The sequence below is a fragment of the Osmia lignaria genome, chromosome 10 (genome assembly GCF_051020975.1).
Source record: "Osmia lignaria lignaria isolate PbOS001 chromosome 10, iyOsmLign1, whole genome shotgun sequence".
Taxonomy (NCBI): Eukaryota; Metazoa; Arthropoda; class Insecta; order Hymenoptera; family Megachilidae; genus Osmia; species Osmia lignaria.
This window is the reverse complement of record NC_135041.1, coordinates 4,718,268-4,729,856: the sequence shown is the minus strand read 5'-3', so window position 1 is coordinate 4,729,856 and position 11,589 is coordinate 4,718,268. Positions and strand designations below refer to the sequence as shown.

General features: G+C 38.2%; 1 protein-coding gene across 1 annotated transcript in view; it reads right to left on the bottom strand.

Moving 5' to 3' along the window:
- hwt (SH2 domain-containing adapter heavyweight) overlaps window positions 1–11,589 on the bottom strand; it is a 165,151-nt gene that overhangs the window by 61,416 nt on the left and 92,146 nt on the right. The gene's annotated exons all lie outside the window — the stretch shown is intronic.

Below are 11,589 nucleotides of genomic sequence, written 5' to 3'. Positions count from 1 at the left end.
AACGTGATATTGGGAAATTTACAGACTGTTGTCGGTTTTGATAAATCAATTATAAGTACCTAGTGGTTTTAAGTAGATCGTATATTTTAAGCGACTTCTTAGAGAAATACGAGCGCATAATTTCCAGAGTGTAATTGTGCAGTATAAGGACCGCTCTCGTTGAATGAATCATTCAAGGAGGGTTAGAACTGTATTCGTTCGTCTCATAAAATATTCGGCTAACAACCAACCGTTCCAAGAGCATCAACACCTGCGGTCGGAATGTATCTTGAAACACTTGGCCATACCATTGCCTGTGGAACTATTTCCTTCAAGACGTGAATTTACTCACGAATTTGTTACAAACGACTCTCTTCAAACGATTTTCCATTCACAGAAAAGCAACAAATGTGAGTTTAAATAAAATAATGACTATATACTACAACTGTGTTTTTCTTTATTCCTTTAATTCACCTATTAATTTCTGAGCACTTCAATGAAGTTTTGTACATGCCAGTATAATTTTAACGAGATAAAATAACAATTACAGCAATTATGGGTTAAGTTACGAAGTAAATGTGCTGTAAACAAGATGTTAACCGTACAGCACCCAAATTGTTCAACTATTTTCCAACTTATTCCCGTTCCTCCTCCTCCCTAACGACCTGCAGATTTTCAGCATAAACCTCCCCATAAATCTCGCGTATCACAATGACCGCGTCCGTAATAAATATTGCACACAAACACCTAATGGGGAACGCCGTTTCGCCGCGGAGTTCGATGATATTGTTTATGGAGACTACGTACGGGAACGCGATATAATGGAAATTCCGACGTCCGGCAGACTATTTATGGGACACCGTCATGTGGTACCCATTGCCGTACACGTCGAATCCCCATGGCTTCCCATGGTATATAGGCCACGTGACCGTCCCACAGGGAAAGCTACTGCTGTGTTGTTTCTCCCTTCATCCCTTTCTCCGGTGGTTTATAACGTTTTTCCTCCCTTTTGATGTCCCCTTTATAAAATAATTACTATTATAATACGAGGAACCTTAGACTGGCTGATGGGGATCTTTCAAAATTTATCATGCCTTGCGTTTTTCTGGTGCTTTCTTGATATTAATAATGCAAAAATGATCCTAGAGATGATGATTAATTGATTTTTATTTTTGATTAATTTTCTTTAGGGGTTAGAGAAAAGGATGTTACGCAACACTATTTGAATAGATGTTTAGAAACAAGATACACCCTAGCAGATATACTACGTTTGTTTTATTAAAATAGCTCTATTGTTTTAGGAGATGCTTTCTTCAAAAAAGACAGCATTTTGTAATCAAGTCGAATTCTAAAGCCTACTTGTAAATCATTCAACGTGACGTCATTCAACCGTACGCTATGCTATTAATGGCATACCACCCCATACGGCGTAGATAACCACACCTACATGTATATGCTGTACAGATACACGTATATATAGGCCACGTGACCGCACCATGGGGACACCCATTAAACCGACCCTACGGATCATGATGTCCCATGAACATCACTTGAGGGACCCAGGATTGTCTCGTTCACAATAGAGACACAGGTGGCAACGATCACTGGGTTTTTAAGAGGTGTTAGCAATGTTTAATTGATTCAAGAATAACTGGTACCATAAAAACCCTCTGATGACAATGAAATCTTTTCTAATCGATCATATAACTTATAATTGAAATTTAATTTTAGATTCATATTTGAAGATGATAATTTTGAATAATAATAAGCGTCAGATACAGAAATGAAATTTCTTATTTCCCTTTGGCAATGTGTTAAGAAATGATTATTATCTTTTAAAGGTACATTTTAATTGTCGTTTCCCAGTTGCACCTCTAAAGTAACATTAATTACGTCGCGCTTCGTTGCGGCAGTTTGTTAGCGCGTCAGAAACATTACACGCGTACGTGACAACACGAATAAAAGCAAAAGAGCGAGTGGGTGACATAAAGAGTGGAAACACATGTTAAAAGTTCCATCGTGCTCGGTAAAAGATTATCATACTGCACGTCGCTCGCACCGCATTCACTTACATATGCAGCGACCAGACAAAGATGAGTAAACGTGTCGAGGTCAGGTCGAAATGCACCGAAAACATTTTCCACTTCGATGCACTGTCGTCTCCAGAAGTGGTAAACATTGTAAAAAGTTCTTCGTGTACTTTTAGAAATTTGTCACACTAGTAGATCATTTATTTTTTTAACAATATTTTGCGGTAAGTTCTTGCATACTTTAAAGGACTTTTTAAAGAGCGTTTTACTTATACAGATAATTAATTATAAATTCCATCTCGAATGTCAGAGGTGCAGAACGTGCCATAAATACTTGCGCCAGATACAGAAGATAAATTAAACTTACTTAGTTTCGTTAGGATGTGCAATAATTAAATTTTACACGTTACGTAGTACGCTTTTAACATTTTTGCCTGTACACAAAATATTATGCAACAAATACCACGGAAATTTGACTGGATCAGCGCGTAAAAAGATCACAGAATAACGAAGAGTAAATTAATTTGCAAGAGACCAGATAAACTTCTTTTCTCAATAGCACAAAATCTCTTTGACGAGCGTCGATAATCTTGTCGTAGAAAGAAGATCCTTGAGTATAACTGATTTATACTACCTATACGTGCTCGTCTATGTGATACATAAACGTTATGTACTATTTACTGGCCCTTCGAAGGGCTCTGAATCACTGCTGCTCGAATCTTGGAAAGCTTCTGCGGATTAACGGCAAATTGGCGTTTCTTCTTTTGATTTCTGAGAAGGACTGTCGTTAATTCTTTGCGAATCCACCTCGATAGTTAAAGCTTTAGAAATCAAATTAGTTCTCAAATAGGTAATTCTTGCTTTTTCCTTGAACTACTATCTGTACCTTTTAAATTTAAAATTCGATAGAAAATCAACGATTCTCGAGCTTAATTATGTTATTCGTTTGCACCCCATATATATTTCTAAGAAAGTGGTAATACCTAGAAGAATTTTTTCGATAGGTCTGCACAGGGACATCGTTACTAGCGTGATTTTAGGATTCTATTTTCGCGATCGAAGGGTGATATAGGAGCGTGTACAGCGAAGATAAGGGTGCGCCCACCAATGACGGAATATCGTTCAGTGCAGTTCTCCATCGCTTCCCTTGCTCGACTTCCCATGGGATTACACTCCCCTAAGCTACATTTACATATACATCCAGAGTGCTGCTCGAACTACCGGTTGCTAAAAGGAAAGAATTCAATAAAAGACGAGCACCCGGCCCATTGTCTCAAGCTTCTAAGCTCGATACTCTAAGACGATGGACCTTAGTCTGAAATCGGGGGTGAAACATAGATGTACATATACACTTTATAACTTCCCTAAAAGTGCCTTGTTAAACAACTATTCTGAACCGATTGATCGTGTAATAATCAAAATGATGTTTTAATTAATTATTTAATACGACACATAAAGTGTGTTTAATATTTTTTTAATGTTCATATCACGAATCAGAAGCTGTTCGTATTCCTGGTGACAGTTTTCTGATTAAAATTTCGTTTCTGTTTCCGTTTTTCTCAAATAATGCACAGTTATCGACTGGGGGCCAGCCGGTCGAATGAAGCAGCACTGAAAGAAAACAATAAAAATCCATCGACCAGGCAGCCGAGATGATACGTCGATATCTCGAAAACGTATTAAGTTCTGACAGAGACCAATTTCGACTCGTCAAAGGAACGCCGCGTCGTTGGTTTTAATTTTCTTCCCAGAGAGGTACCAAGAACATTTTCCTTCACGCTTGTCAATATCGAAATTGAAATAGGTATCTTATTAACAGAAGGACCGAGTAGAAAAACAGAAATTTTCAGATAGAGAGGAATGAAAAATTAAAGTTATAATTTATGAAACATTTTGTACACGAAGGTAAGCCTTCTTTCAAGTTAAAAGCTATTCAAGGAATGATTTAAAGAAGTGTGGGATTATTCCTGATAAGTACAATGCTTCTCTCTAAAACCTACAGGATCATAACAAATGACTCGAACCAACTTAATGGAAATAAAGATCACTGGGGATGTTGTTAAACCTTACTAAAAGCTCGAGCGAAAGAAAAAAACACAAAGAGAAACAACGAAGGAGGAGATGAAGAAAGTAACAGTAAATCGAAAAGGGAGAATAAGAAAAGAAGGGCTAGTTGGAAGAAAAATAGCGTTAAGAGGGTGTCAAGTGTGTATTCCAAGGTACAACCACCATTGGCAACGTACCCTAAATAAATATCCCCTTCGGGCTTTCCATTGCGTATTTTATTCTCGACAAATGGTTTTTTAGAGTAGGTGTCAAAAGTTACGTGTAATACGTGTAGCGTCAGTTCGTATGTCTGACCAATGGCTGACTTATACTACTGCGGCTGGAGAGATCAGTGCTCACCTACTCTAGTTATCTTATTTTAACACTCCTTCGGATTATAGGATCATACTAACCCCTTAAAATTAATAAGGGTATTGTCATTTATATCTGTAGCTAAGTTTTTAAATATTGCAAACCAAAATAGTTTGCACTTACCAATTTGATAACATTAAAGTAGAATATTTGTAATTTAACGCGTATCAATGTCTATGAACTTTGAAAAGTTCTGTTACGAATAATATCATTGAAGAAATAAAGATAAAAAAAATTACATAAAAATAAGAAAAATCTTAAATAAAAAAATCACATAACCGCTCCAACTAAGAGATTTATTAAGTTAAATAATTTACCCTTTTTTTTTGTAAAATTCATTATTTATTTTTAACGAAATAAAACTTTTATTTCATTTTAAATATATTCTACCGAAAGAACCTTCGATCACCATAATCGCACAAAGCTGTCGAGCAAAAGCTTATCGAATTAATGTATAAATGACGCATGTTTTAAAATTCGCGACATTCCTTCCAAGAGTGGCGAACGCGCTTGTTCCTCGTAGTAATAAGTAAAAAAAAAACTCACCCCGGAGTAAAACGTTCGCTTAAGCCGAACTTATCAGTCGCGGCACGCAAGCATTCGTGACCGTGCGAGTTGCTTCATGCAAATTCGTTCGCTGACGCCCATCGGGAGAAAAAGGAAAGAAAAGAGAAAAGAGAAATGGCCTATCGCTCGGATAAAACCACCCTCGGATCGAAGCTGCCGCTCTTTATCCGATACTCCTCGCGAACGCTAAGCCGCGAAATAAAATCCATCTCACGAGCTGGAGGCTCTTTTTCTTTCCTTCTTTCAAGCGGAACGTAAGAAAGGAGGCTGCTCGAAACGAGCGCCTTGAGATCTTGTTCTATGGGGTGTAACGAACTGGACAAAGTACACTGATTCGTGGCTGAAGCCGATGAAATGGAAAATCATGCACGCGACTAAGTTTCGCGTACTTTAGAACTATCAATACGACGTAAATTATTCTTAACTGTATATGTATTTATTTTATTTTATGAGTATCTATATTCACCATTTCATATTAAAATTGATGTAATGAAATTCATATGAATTGTAAATTAAAATTTACAAAATAATTATAATTACTACTATGGAAGAATAATATTTGGATAGCAAAAAATAGAGATAGGAATAAATTCGTTCTGAAGAGGTCACTGTGCAAACCTAAACGACAGCAGGATACAAATTGAAAGCACTCTGTGCCTTCTGTTGAGTGACAGTAACGGATGCTACCTCTTTCCGAACGTTCCCTTTCTGGCTATCTATACCGCTAGAATTGGCCGATTTTTCAGGAAGTCTATTTACTTTCTATCCGTGACTTCGATCGACCATGCCACAACCCTCACTGACCCTATCCAAGCTGCAACAAGGGTGGAATTTAATAAAAATGTTGGCAATAATGGGAGAAAGCTAAATTTTCACGCGAAAAAAGAAACAACTGTTCTGTGATTTATTTGCAGAAATAAAACATATCATATTTGATTATATAAAAAGTTTACTTTAACGTAATCGTTTAGTTCTGTTACTAAACATTAATCATCATGGAGTTTCCTCGAATACTACAATTTTTAGTTGCTTTAAAATTGTTCACCATGCGTTGATTCAAGCTTAAAAGTCGTGAAAGCAAGCGTTAAAAATATTTCATGCGAACGTACAGTATTTCAGCCGGACCGGAAGAACAGGGTTGTGCGTGTAGCCCGGTATAAAGTCACCCCCTATTTCTCTTCTGTTCTCTTTTTGCGCCCCGGACATGCGAAGAGGAATGTAGACCATAAAATGTAATGAAACTTCTCCCTGTTCCTTGTAAGATCGTTTAAACGCTATTTATTGTGCGATTAGATAATCGATCGAATCATTGTTACATTATTTTCTTTACTCAAATTTCGATAAATACACTCGAGAACGCTGATCGAAATAATTAATTAATTCATTGTTAATAAAGAAAAGGTGTTGAAGCGAAATTTCAATCGATGAATAATTTCAAATTGAATTTAGTGAGAATTATAATTTAGGGTAGCAGAGGGAACGCAATCATTCGAGGACATTTTTAATTCGCACCGCCGCTGGCGTGCCTTTTGTTCCAGTATTTAGTTCCGGCCAGTTTGTGAGCATCCGTGGAACGACCAACCCCTCGTGCATTCAGCCCCTAAACCACCCTTGAACTGTTCACCAGCCAGACACCGTCTGTGTGCACGCACACACATTTCGATACAAGTTGTATCAAAAATCAGTCGGTACGGATTCAATTGTTGCTTCTGTTTTCATTTCAAAACGTTCGTTTTCTTTTTAACAGCCTTAAATAATTTTTCAATTATTTCTCAGCCATTATAAGCAAGATTGATCGCGGTGAAATTAGAATAAATATCACGTGACTAATTCTAAAAGATATACTATCTTGCATCCTTGCATGTGCTGGCCTCATAAGATTTACGATATACATAAATGAAATTCGTTTCTTATTCACAACCTAAAATCAAATTCTAATTTGAAGATTTCTTTGGAATACTGCGTATCATCGCAACATTTGTATCGCGTGACAAGGCGATCTTAAGGTACACTCCGAGTACAGATAGGGAGAGAAAATGAGATCGCCGAAGCACGTACGCAAGATTAAAGATTAAAGGATTTCAGGCAAACGAAAAAGCTGGAAGAAAGTCGTGTTAATGATACTGGAGAAAATCCTTAAGATCGCCTATTATCATTGGACTTCCTTTTAGCTTGTAATGTTCCCAACCAAGGACTTTTGAAGCGGCTAATTTCAGAGAAAGAGGATCATTAACAAAATGCAATTCCTTATTATAAAGAAAGAGAACATTTAATTACTCGAGAATAGAAAATGAAGGGAAAGAAACATTTTCAAGTACCAGAGCCGCGCGTCGCCGATTCTCCGGACGGATCCTTAGTATCGATAGTAAAGTTTTCTAAGACCATTCCTATTTTTATTTCTCCAACAAATTTTTTTCTCTCTACCATTACTATCGTGCCAAAGAATAAAAGTTTAAAAACCATTCGTTCCTCGAGCAGGCAGCTCCGAATGCGTCTGTTTCGAGAAGTAGAGACAAAGAATCACGACCTACGAGTCAGACGACAGACTGGCTACCTATTCAAGCAACAAGGGAAAAAAGGTGGAAACGCCAAGAAGCAGGAGAACAATCCAAACGACGTCTCGGTCACGACCCTAAAGGGGTGAGACGAAATCCCCGAGAGCATATCCCGACAAGAGTAAAACCACGCGACGTTGGGACATAATTGGCCGTAGAATTAGCAAAGGGGTTTCGTTGTTCCACGTCTTGCGTGCGGTGCACCACTGAAAGGACCCCCGACTTCCAGCGTCAACCTCGTCCTTCGAAACAGCGAAATTTCGAAAACGAGGAGAATGGAAATGGACACGCAGCCGTCTACCCCCGGTGGTCTAAATGGTTTAGCGAATTACGCCAAGGCCGAGATTGGATTCGACTCTCGTGGCTTTGCAGACGAGGCGAGCCGTAACCGGTTCACGTGCCGGTCGAGGGACATCGGATGAGAGAAAACCAAAGGGGAAAAAAGAGTTTTCGACTTTCAGGCTTAGCCAATTTACCAAAATGTTCTCCTCGCAAAACTTCTGGTGAAACGGGTTTACCAGTTGAACGAAACTCACGCGTCGAAAGTAACGCGAAGGAAAAGTACTCGACGACTAGAGATGGGGTCAAGTTCAATATGAACAGTGTAGAGGAAAGGTAGACTTATCTAAGGAAAATGGCGACCTCCTCCCCTTATAAGGTTTCTGGGTTCCCGATTCTCTCCAGAGGATTCTCCTTCTCCGGGATCCCGTCCGTCTTCAAAGGCAGTCCCGAGAAAAGTGACAATGTACGAGAAGGAAGCCTCATATAGGCCTGTAACTTCCCACCACTTGCATATCAACGTTTACGCGAGAAAAATTCAATTACTATTTATTTTGTTATTCGTACTTTTCAGTTGTATACTACATTTGATCATTTCTAATTATTAAAAATTATATTATTTTTTTCTAAATCAGTTTTAATATCAATATCGTTAAAATTAAGTTTCTGAGAATTTCTATTTCTTCTCTAACGCGATTTTCCTTAGGAAAGCCTGCTGTGGTCAATACTGTGACGAAGCAATCCCAACAGAAAAGCTTCACTTTGTTAAATTTGAATACTAGTCATAAGAGACGATGTTCTATTCTATGCATTTATTTAAAAATTAATTTTAGTCTATTTCTTTTTTTTAAATAAATAATATTCACATTAATATTTTGCATATCGTGTTGCACGCGAATATAAAGAGAAAGTAAAAGTTTTGATCAACAAGATGAAAAAATGTTTCTTCCAAGTTCTGAGATTCGGTACGGATCATCCTGTCATCCGTGAGATGCGATCCAGGGAGAATGGTTTCGTGGCAAATATCCTTAAATTGCGCGCAAATATCTCCTGTATCGGATCTTCAGGTGGATTCTCGCACAAGGGTGGTTATCCACGGGGGGTAGAACGAAATAGAAACGGCGAGAATATCGAGGGGTCTCGACTACTGTAATACCTTTCGATTTCTCGAACGTAAACATTATTCCCTGCTGAGCTTCCTTGTCTCACGTTACCACACATAAATACTGTATCTTTAGGTCCGTTTATAAACAAAATAAATACACAACCGAACAAATATCTCGAATATTATTTCTATAAACAACCTAAAATGATTGAAGTTCAATTGATTGTTAGCTAATTTCTTAATTTCTAATCCTTGAATTTCTTGTAGAGAATTATTACAATTTTAAAATCAAATCCCTTAATTACCAGCAAGTACCTCATCTCAAGCAATTTTCACCTACTATCAACCACAATTGCTTTCCAGAAAAATCCAATATCCCAAACGTCTGTCGCGTCGATATCGATCAAGCTTACAAATGTAGACACTTTTGGTCACGCACCAAAACTCAAAATCCGAGGAAACATAAGAACGAGACGTGACAGAGCGAGGACAATTTCACTTCTGATGTAAGTTGTAAAAGAAGATTGCTGAATCAGTATTCTAATCCACATTTTTCCCTTCCAACATGAATTTCCGCTAATATTACCTCCCAATATTCTAAATTTACACATTTCAATTTCTATGCAATTGATCAAAAAACAGACACTAACGCCTCTTTTATTACATTTCAATAGGAACTCCCGTATCCGAACAATGGAAGATTAAAACAAAACCTGCAGCTGTATCAACAAAAGTGCACTAGCATATATAAATCCATTGCATGAAAACAATATTTCAAATCAATATACGAGCTCCAATGAACAATCGCCTTTGATTCACCAACAGATTTACTAAAATCCCATTCAAAGGGTTTCATTACTAACACCACTTTTTTTATTATTGCCAACTCTACAACGAGACCACAATGAACACAATACCCACCAAAGAAAGAGATCCTTTTTCACCAAGCAGACACGTATTCGATCCGTTCGTTATAGTGTCTACGAAAACGGAAGAAAATGTTTCCACGAAAATCTCATAAAAAGGAAGGCGAACGTACCGCACAATAATTATTACCGACCAACAGGAAGCTTAATGAAATAACTCGGTAACCTCGCTATGTACGTATCGAGCCGAGCCGGGTTTCTCTTCTTCTCCCGTTCTCTGTGTCTCTCTGTTTGACCAAACACAGAAATCAGCCCCCCTTCTGCTGCCAAACCGCGTTCCACGATATCGTGAGGGTGCCTCCTCCGCGCAGACGACAGTAGGATCGCTAATGAATCCACCTCCCTAACCAGAACCGTCCACGCTTTCGGTTACATAAAGCAAATTCTGAATGTACCTTTGATAAAAATGCAAGAACACCCGGATCGTTTTATTAGCGGGTTTATCCGGGACACGAGAGACGGGTAAGAATGTAAATCGGAGCTGTTTGATTTGGTACGTGTACGAACCGGTGACAGGGTGCGAGCCGTTTGAAACGGGTTACGTGCAATTTCGTCCAATAACCTGGTCGTGCGAGTTGCTGCGTTGTTGCTGGCTGTTACCGAGAGACAAATCAACCCTTCGTTGGTATGGGATGAAATGTTTGACAGGGAACCGATGGAATGGGATTTGGTTTGATGTTGGCCGAATAGATGATGGGAAATTGTTGAATGAAAATTGGCTTTGAATTCAGGTTTTCTGTGGTGTTGTAAATAAAGGACTGTAAAATAGTTAGATCGTTATTTACTTTTACGAGAGGAACTTCCCAACTGTTACGATCATTTATTAATTAAGCTATATAGAGTTACTTTAAGCTAAACACACTTGTACCCCATTTAGGGACAAACGACTAATTGTTCAGTAGATATTAACAGTTAAAGTTAATTACTCCTTATATCATAAAGAATCACACACGTATACAGACGGTTTAACACGTATCTACAAATCTAAAGATTCCCAATTCAAATCTCGGTACCGTAATTTTTATTTTTAATCCTAACAATTAATTTAATAATTGTGTTGCATTTATTATAAAATTTAAATTACTTTTGCTATCCATTACGTAATGTTAATATCTATTAAACAATTAGACGCTTACCCCTAAAATGGGATATAGGCATATTCGATAAGACGAGTTTTCTAAGGTAGCAAACATTCTGTTTGCAAACATTAATTAAAATTCAGTTTCTGTTACTTTATGCTATTACAAAATTTCCCAACAATTAAGTATCAAAGCTTAATAACTGCAACGATAGCAAAGGATCGAAAAAAACGATCATCTGTCTGATCCAATTCTCCCAGAATCTACCTTCCGCAAAAAAAAGAGATCGTCAACTTTGATCCCTCGAGAGAACACAAAGGATCACGTACGAGCCATAACTCTTCGAACGCAGACTCATCCACCCTTAACGTTATTTTAAGAGTTCTCTTCTTTGTATTCATGGAAACCGCCGCAACACGTGTCCTCGTCGTTAGGCTAGGTTAAGTCTTGGTGGCGAAATGAACGAAAGGGTAGAGCATGACTGCTTTTTCAGCGTTTTTTTCTGCCGGCAGAAGCAAACAACGGGGGCAAAGCGAAGCACGCCGAAACGCAAACCTTCCCTTCGTCGTCGGCCTCTGTCAGGTGTCTGTGGAAGACCACGATCGTTCCGGTCCGTACACGAGCATAGATTCCCGACGGTCGTCACCCTCT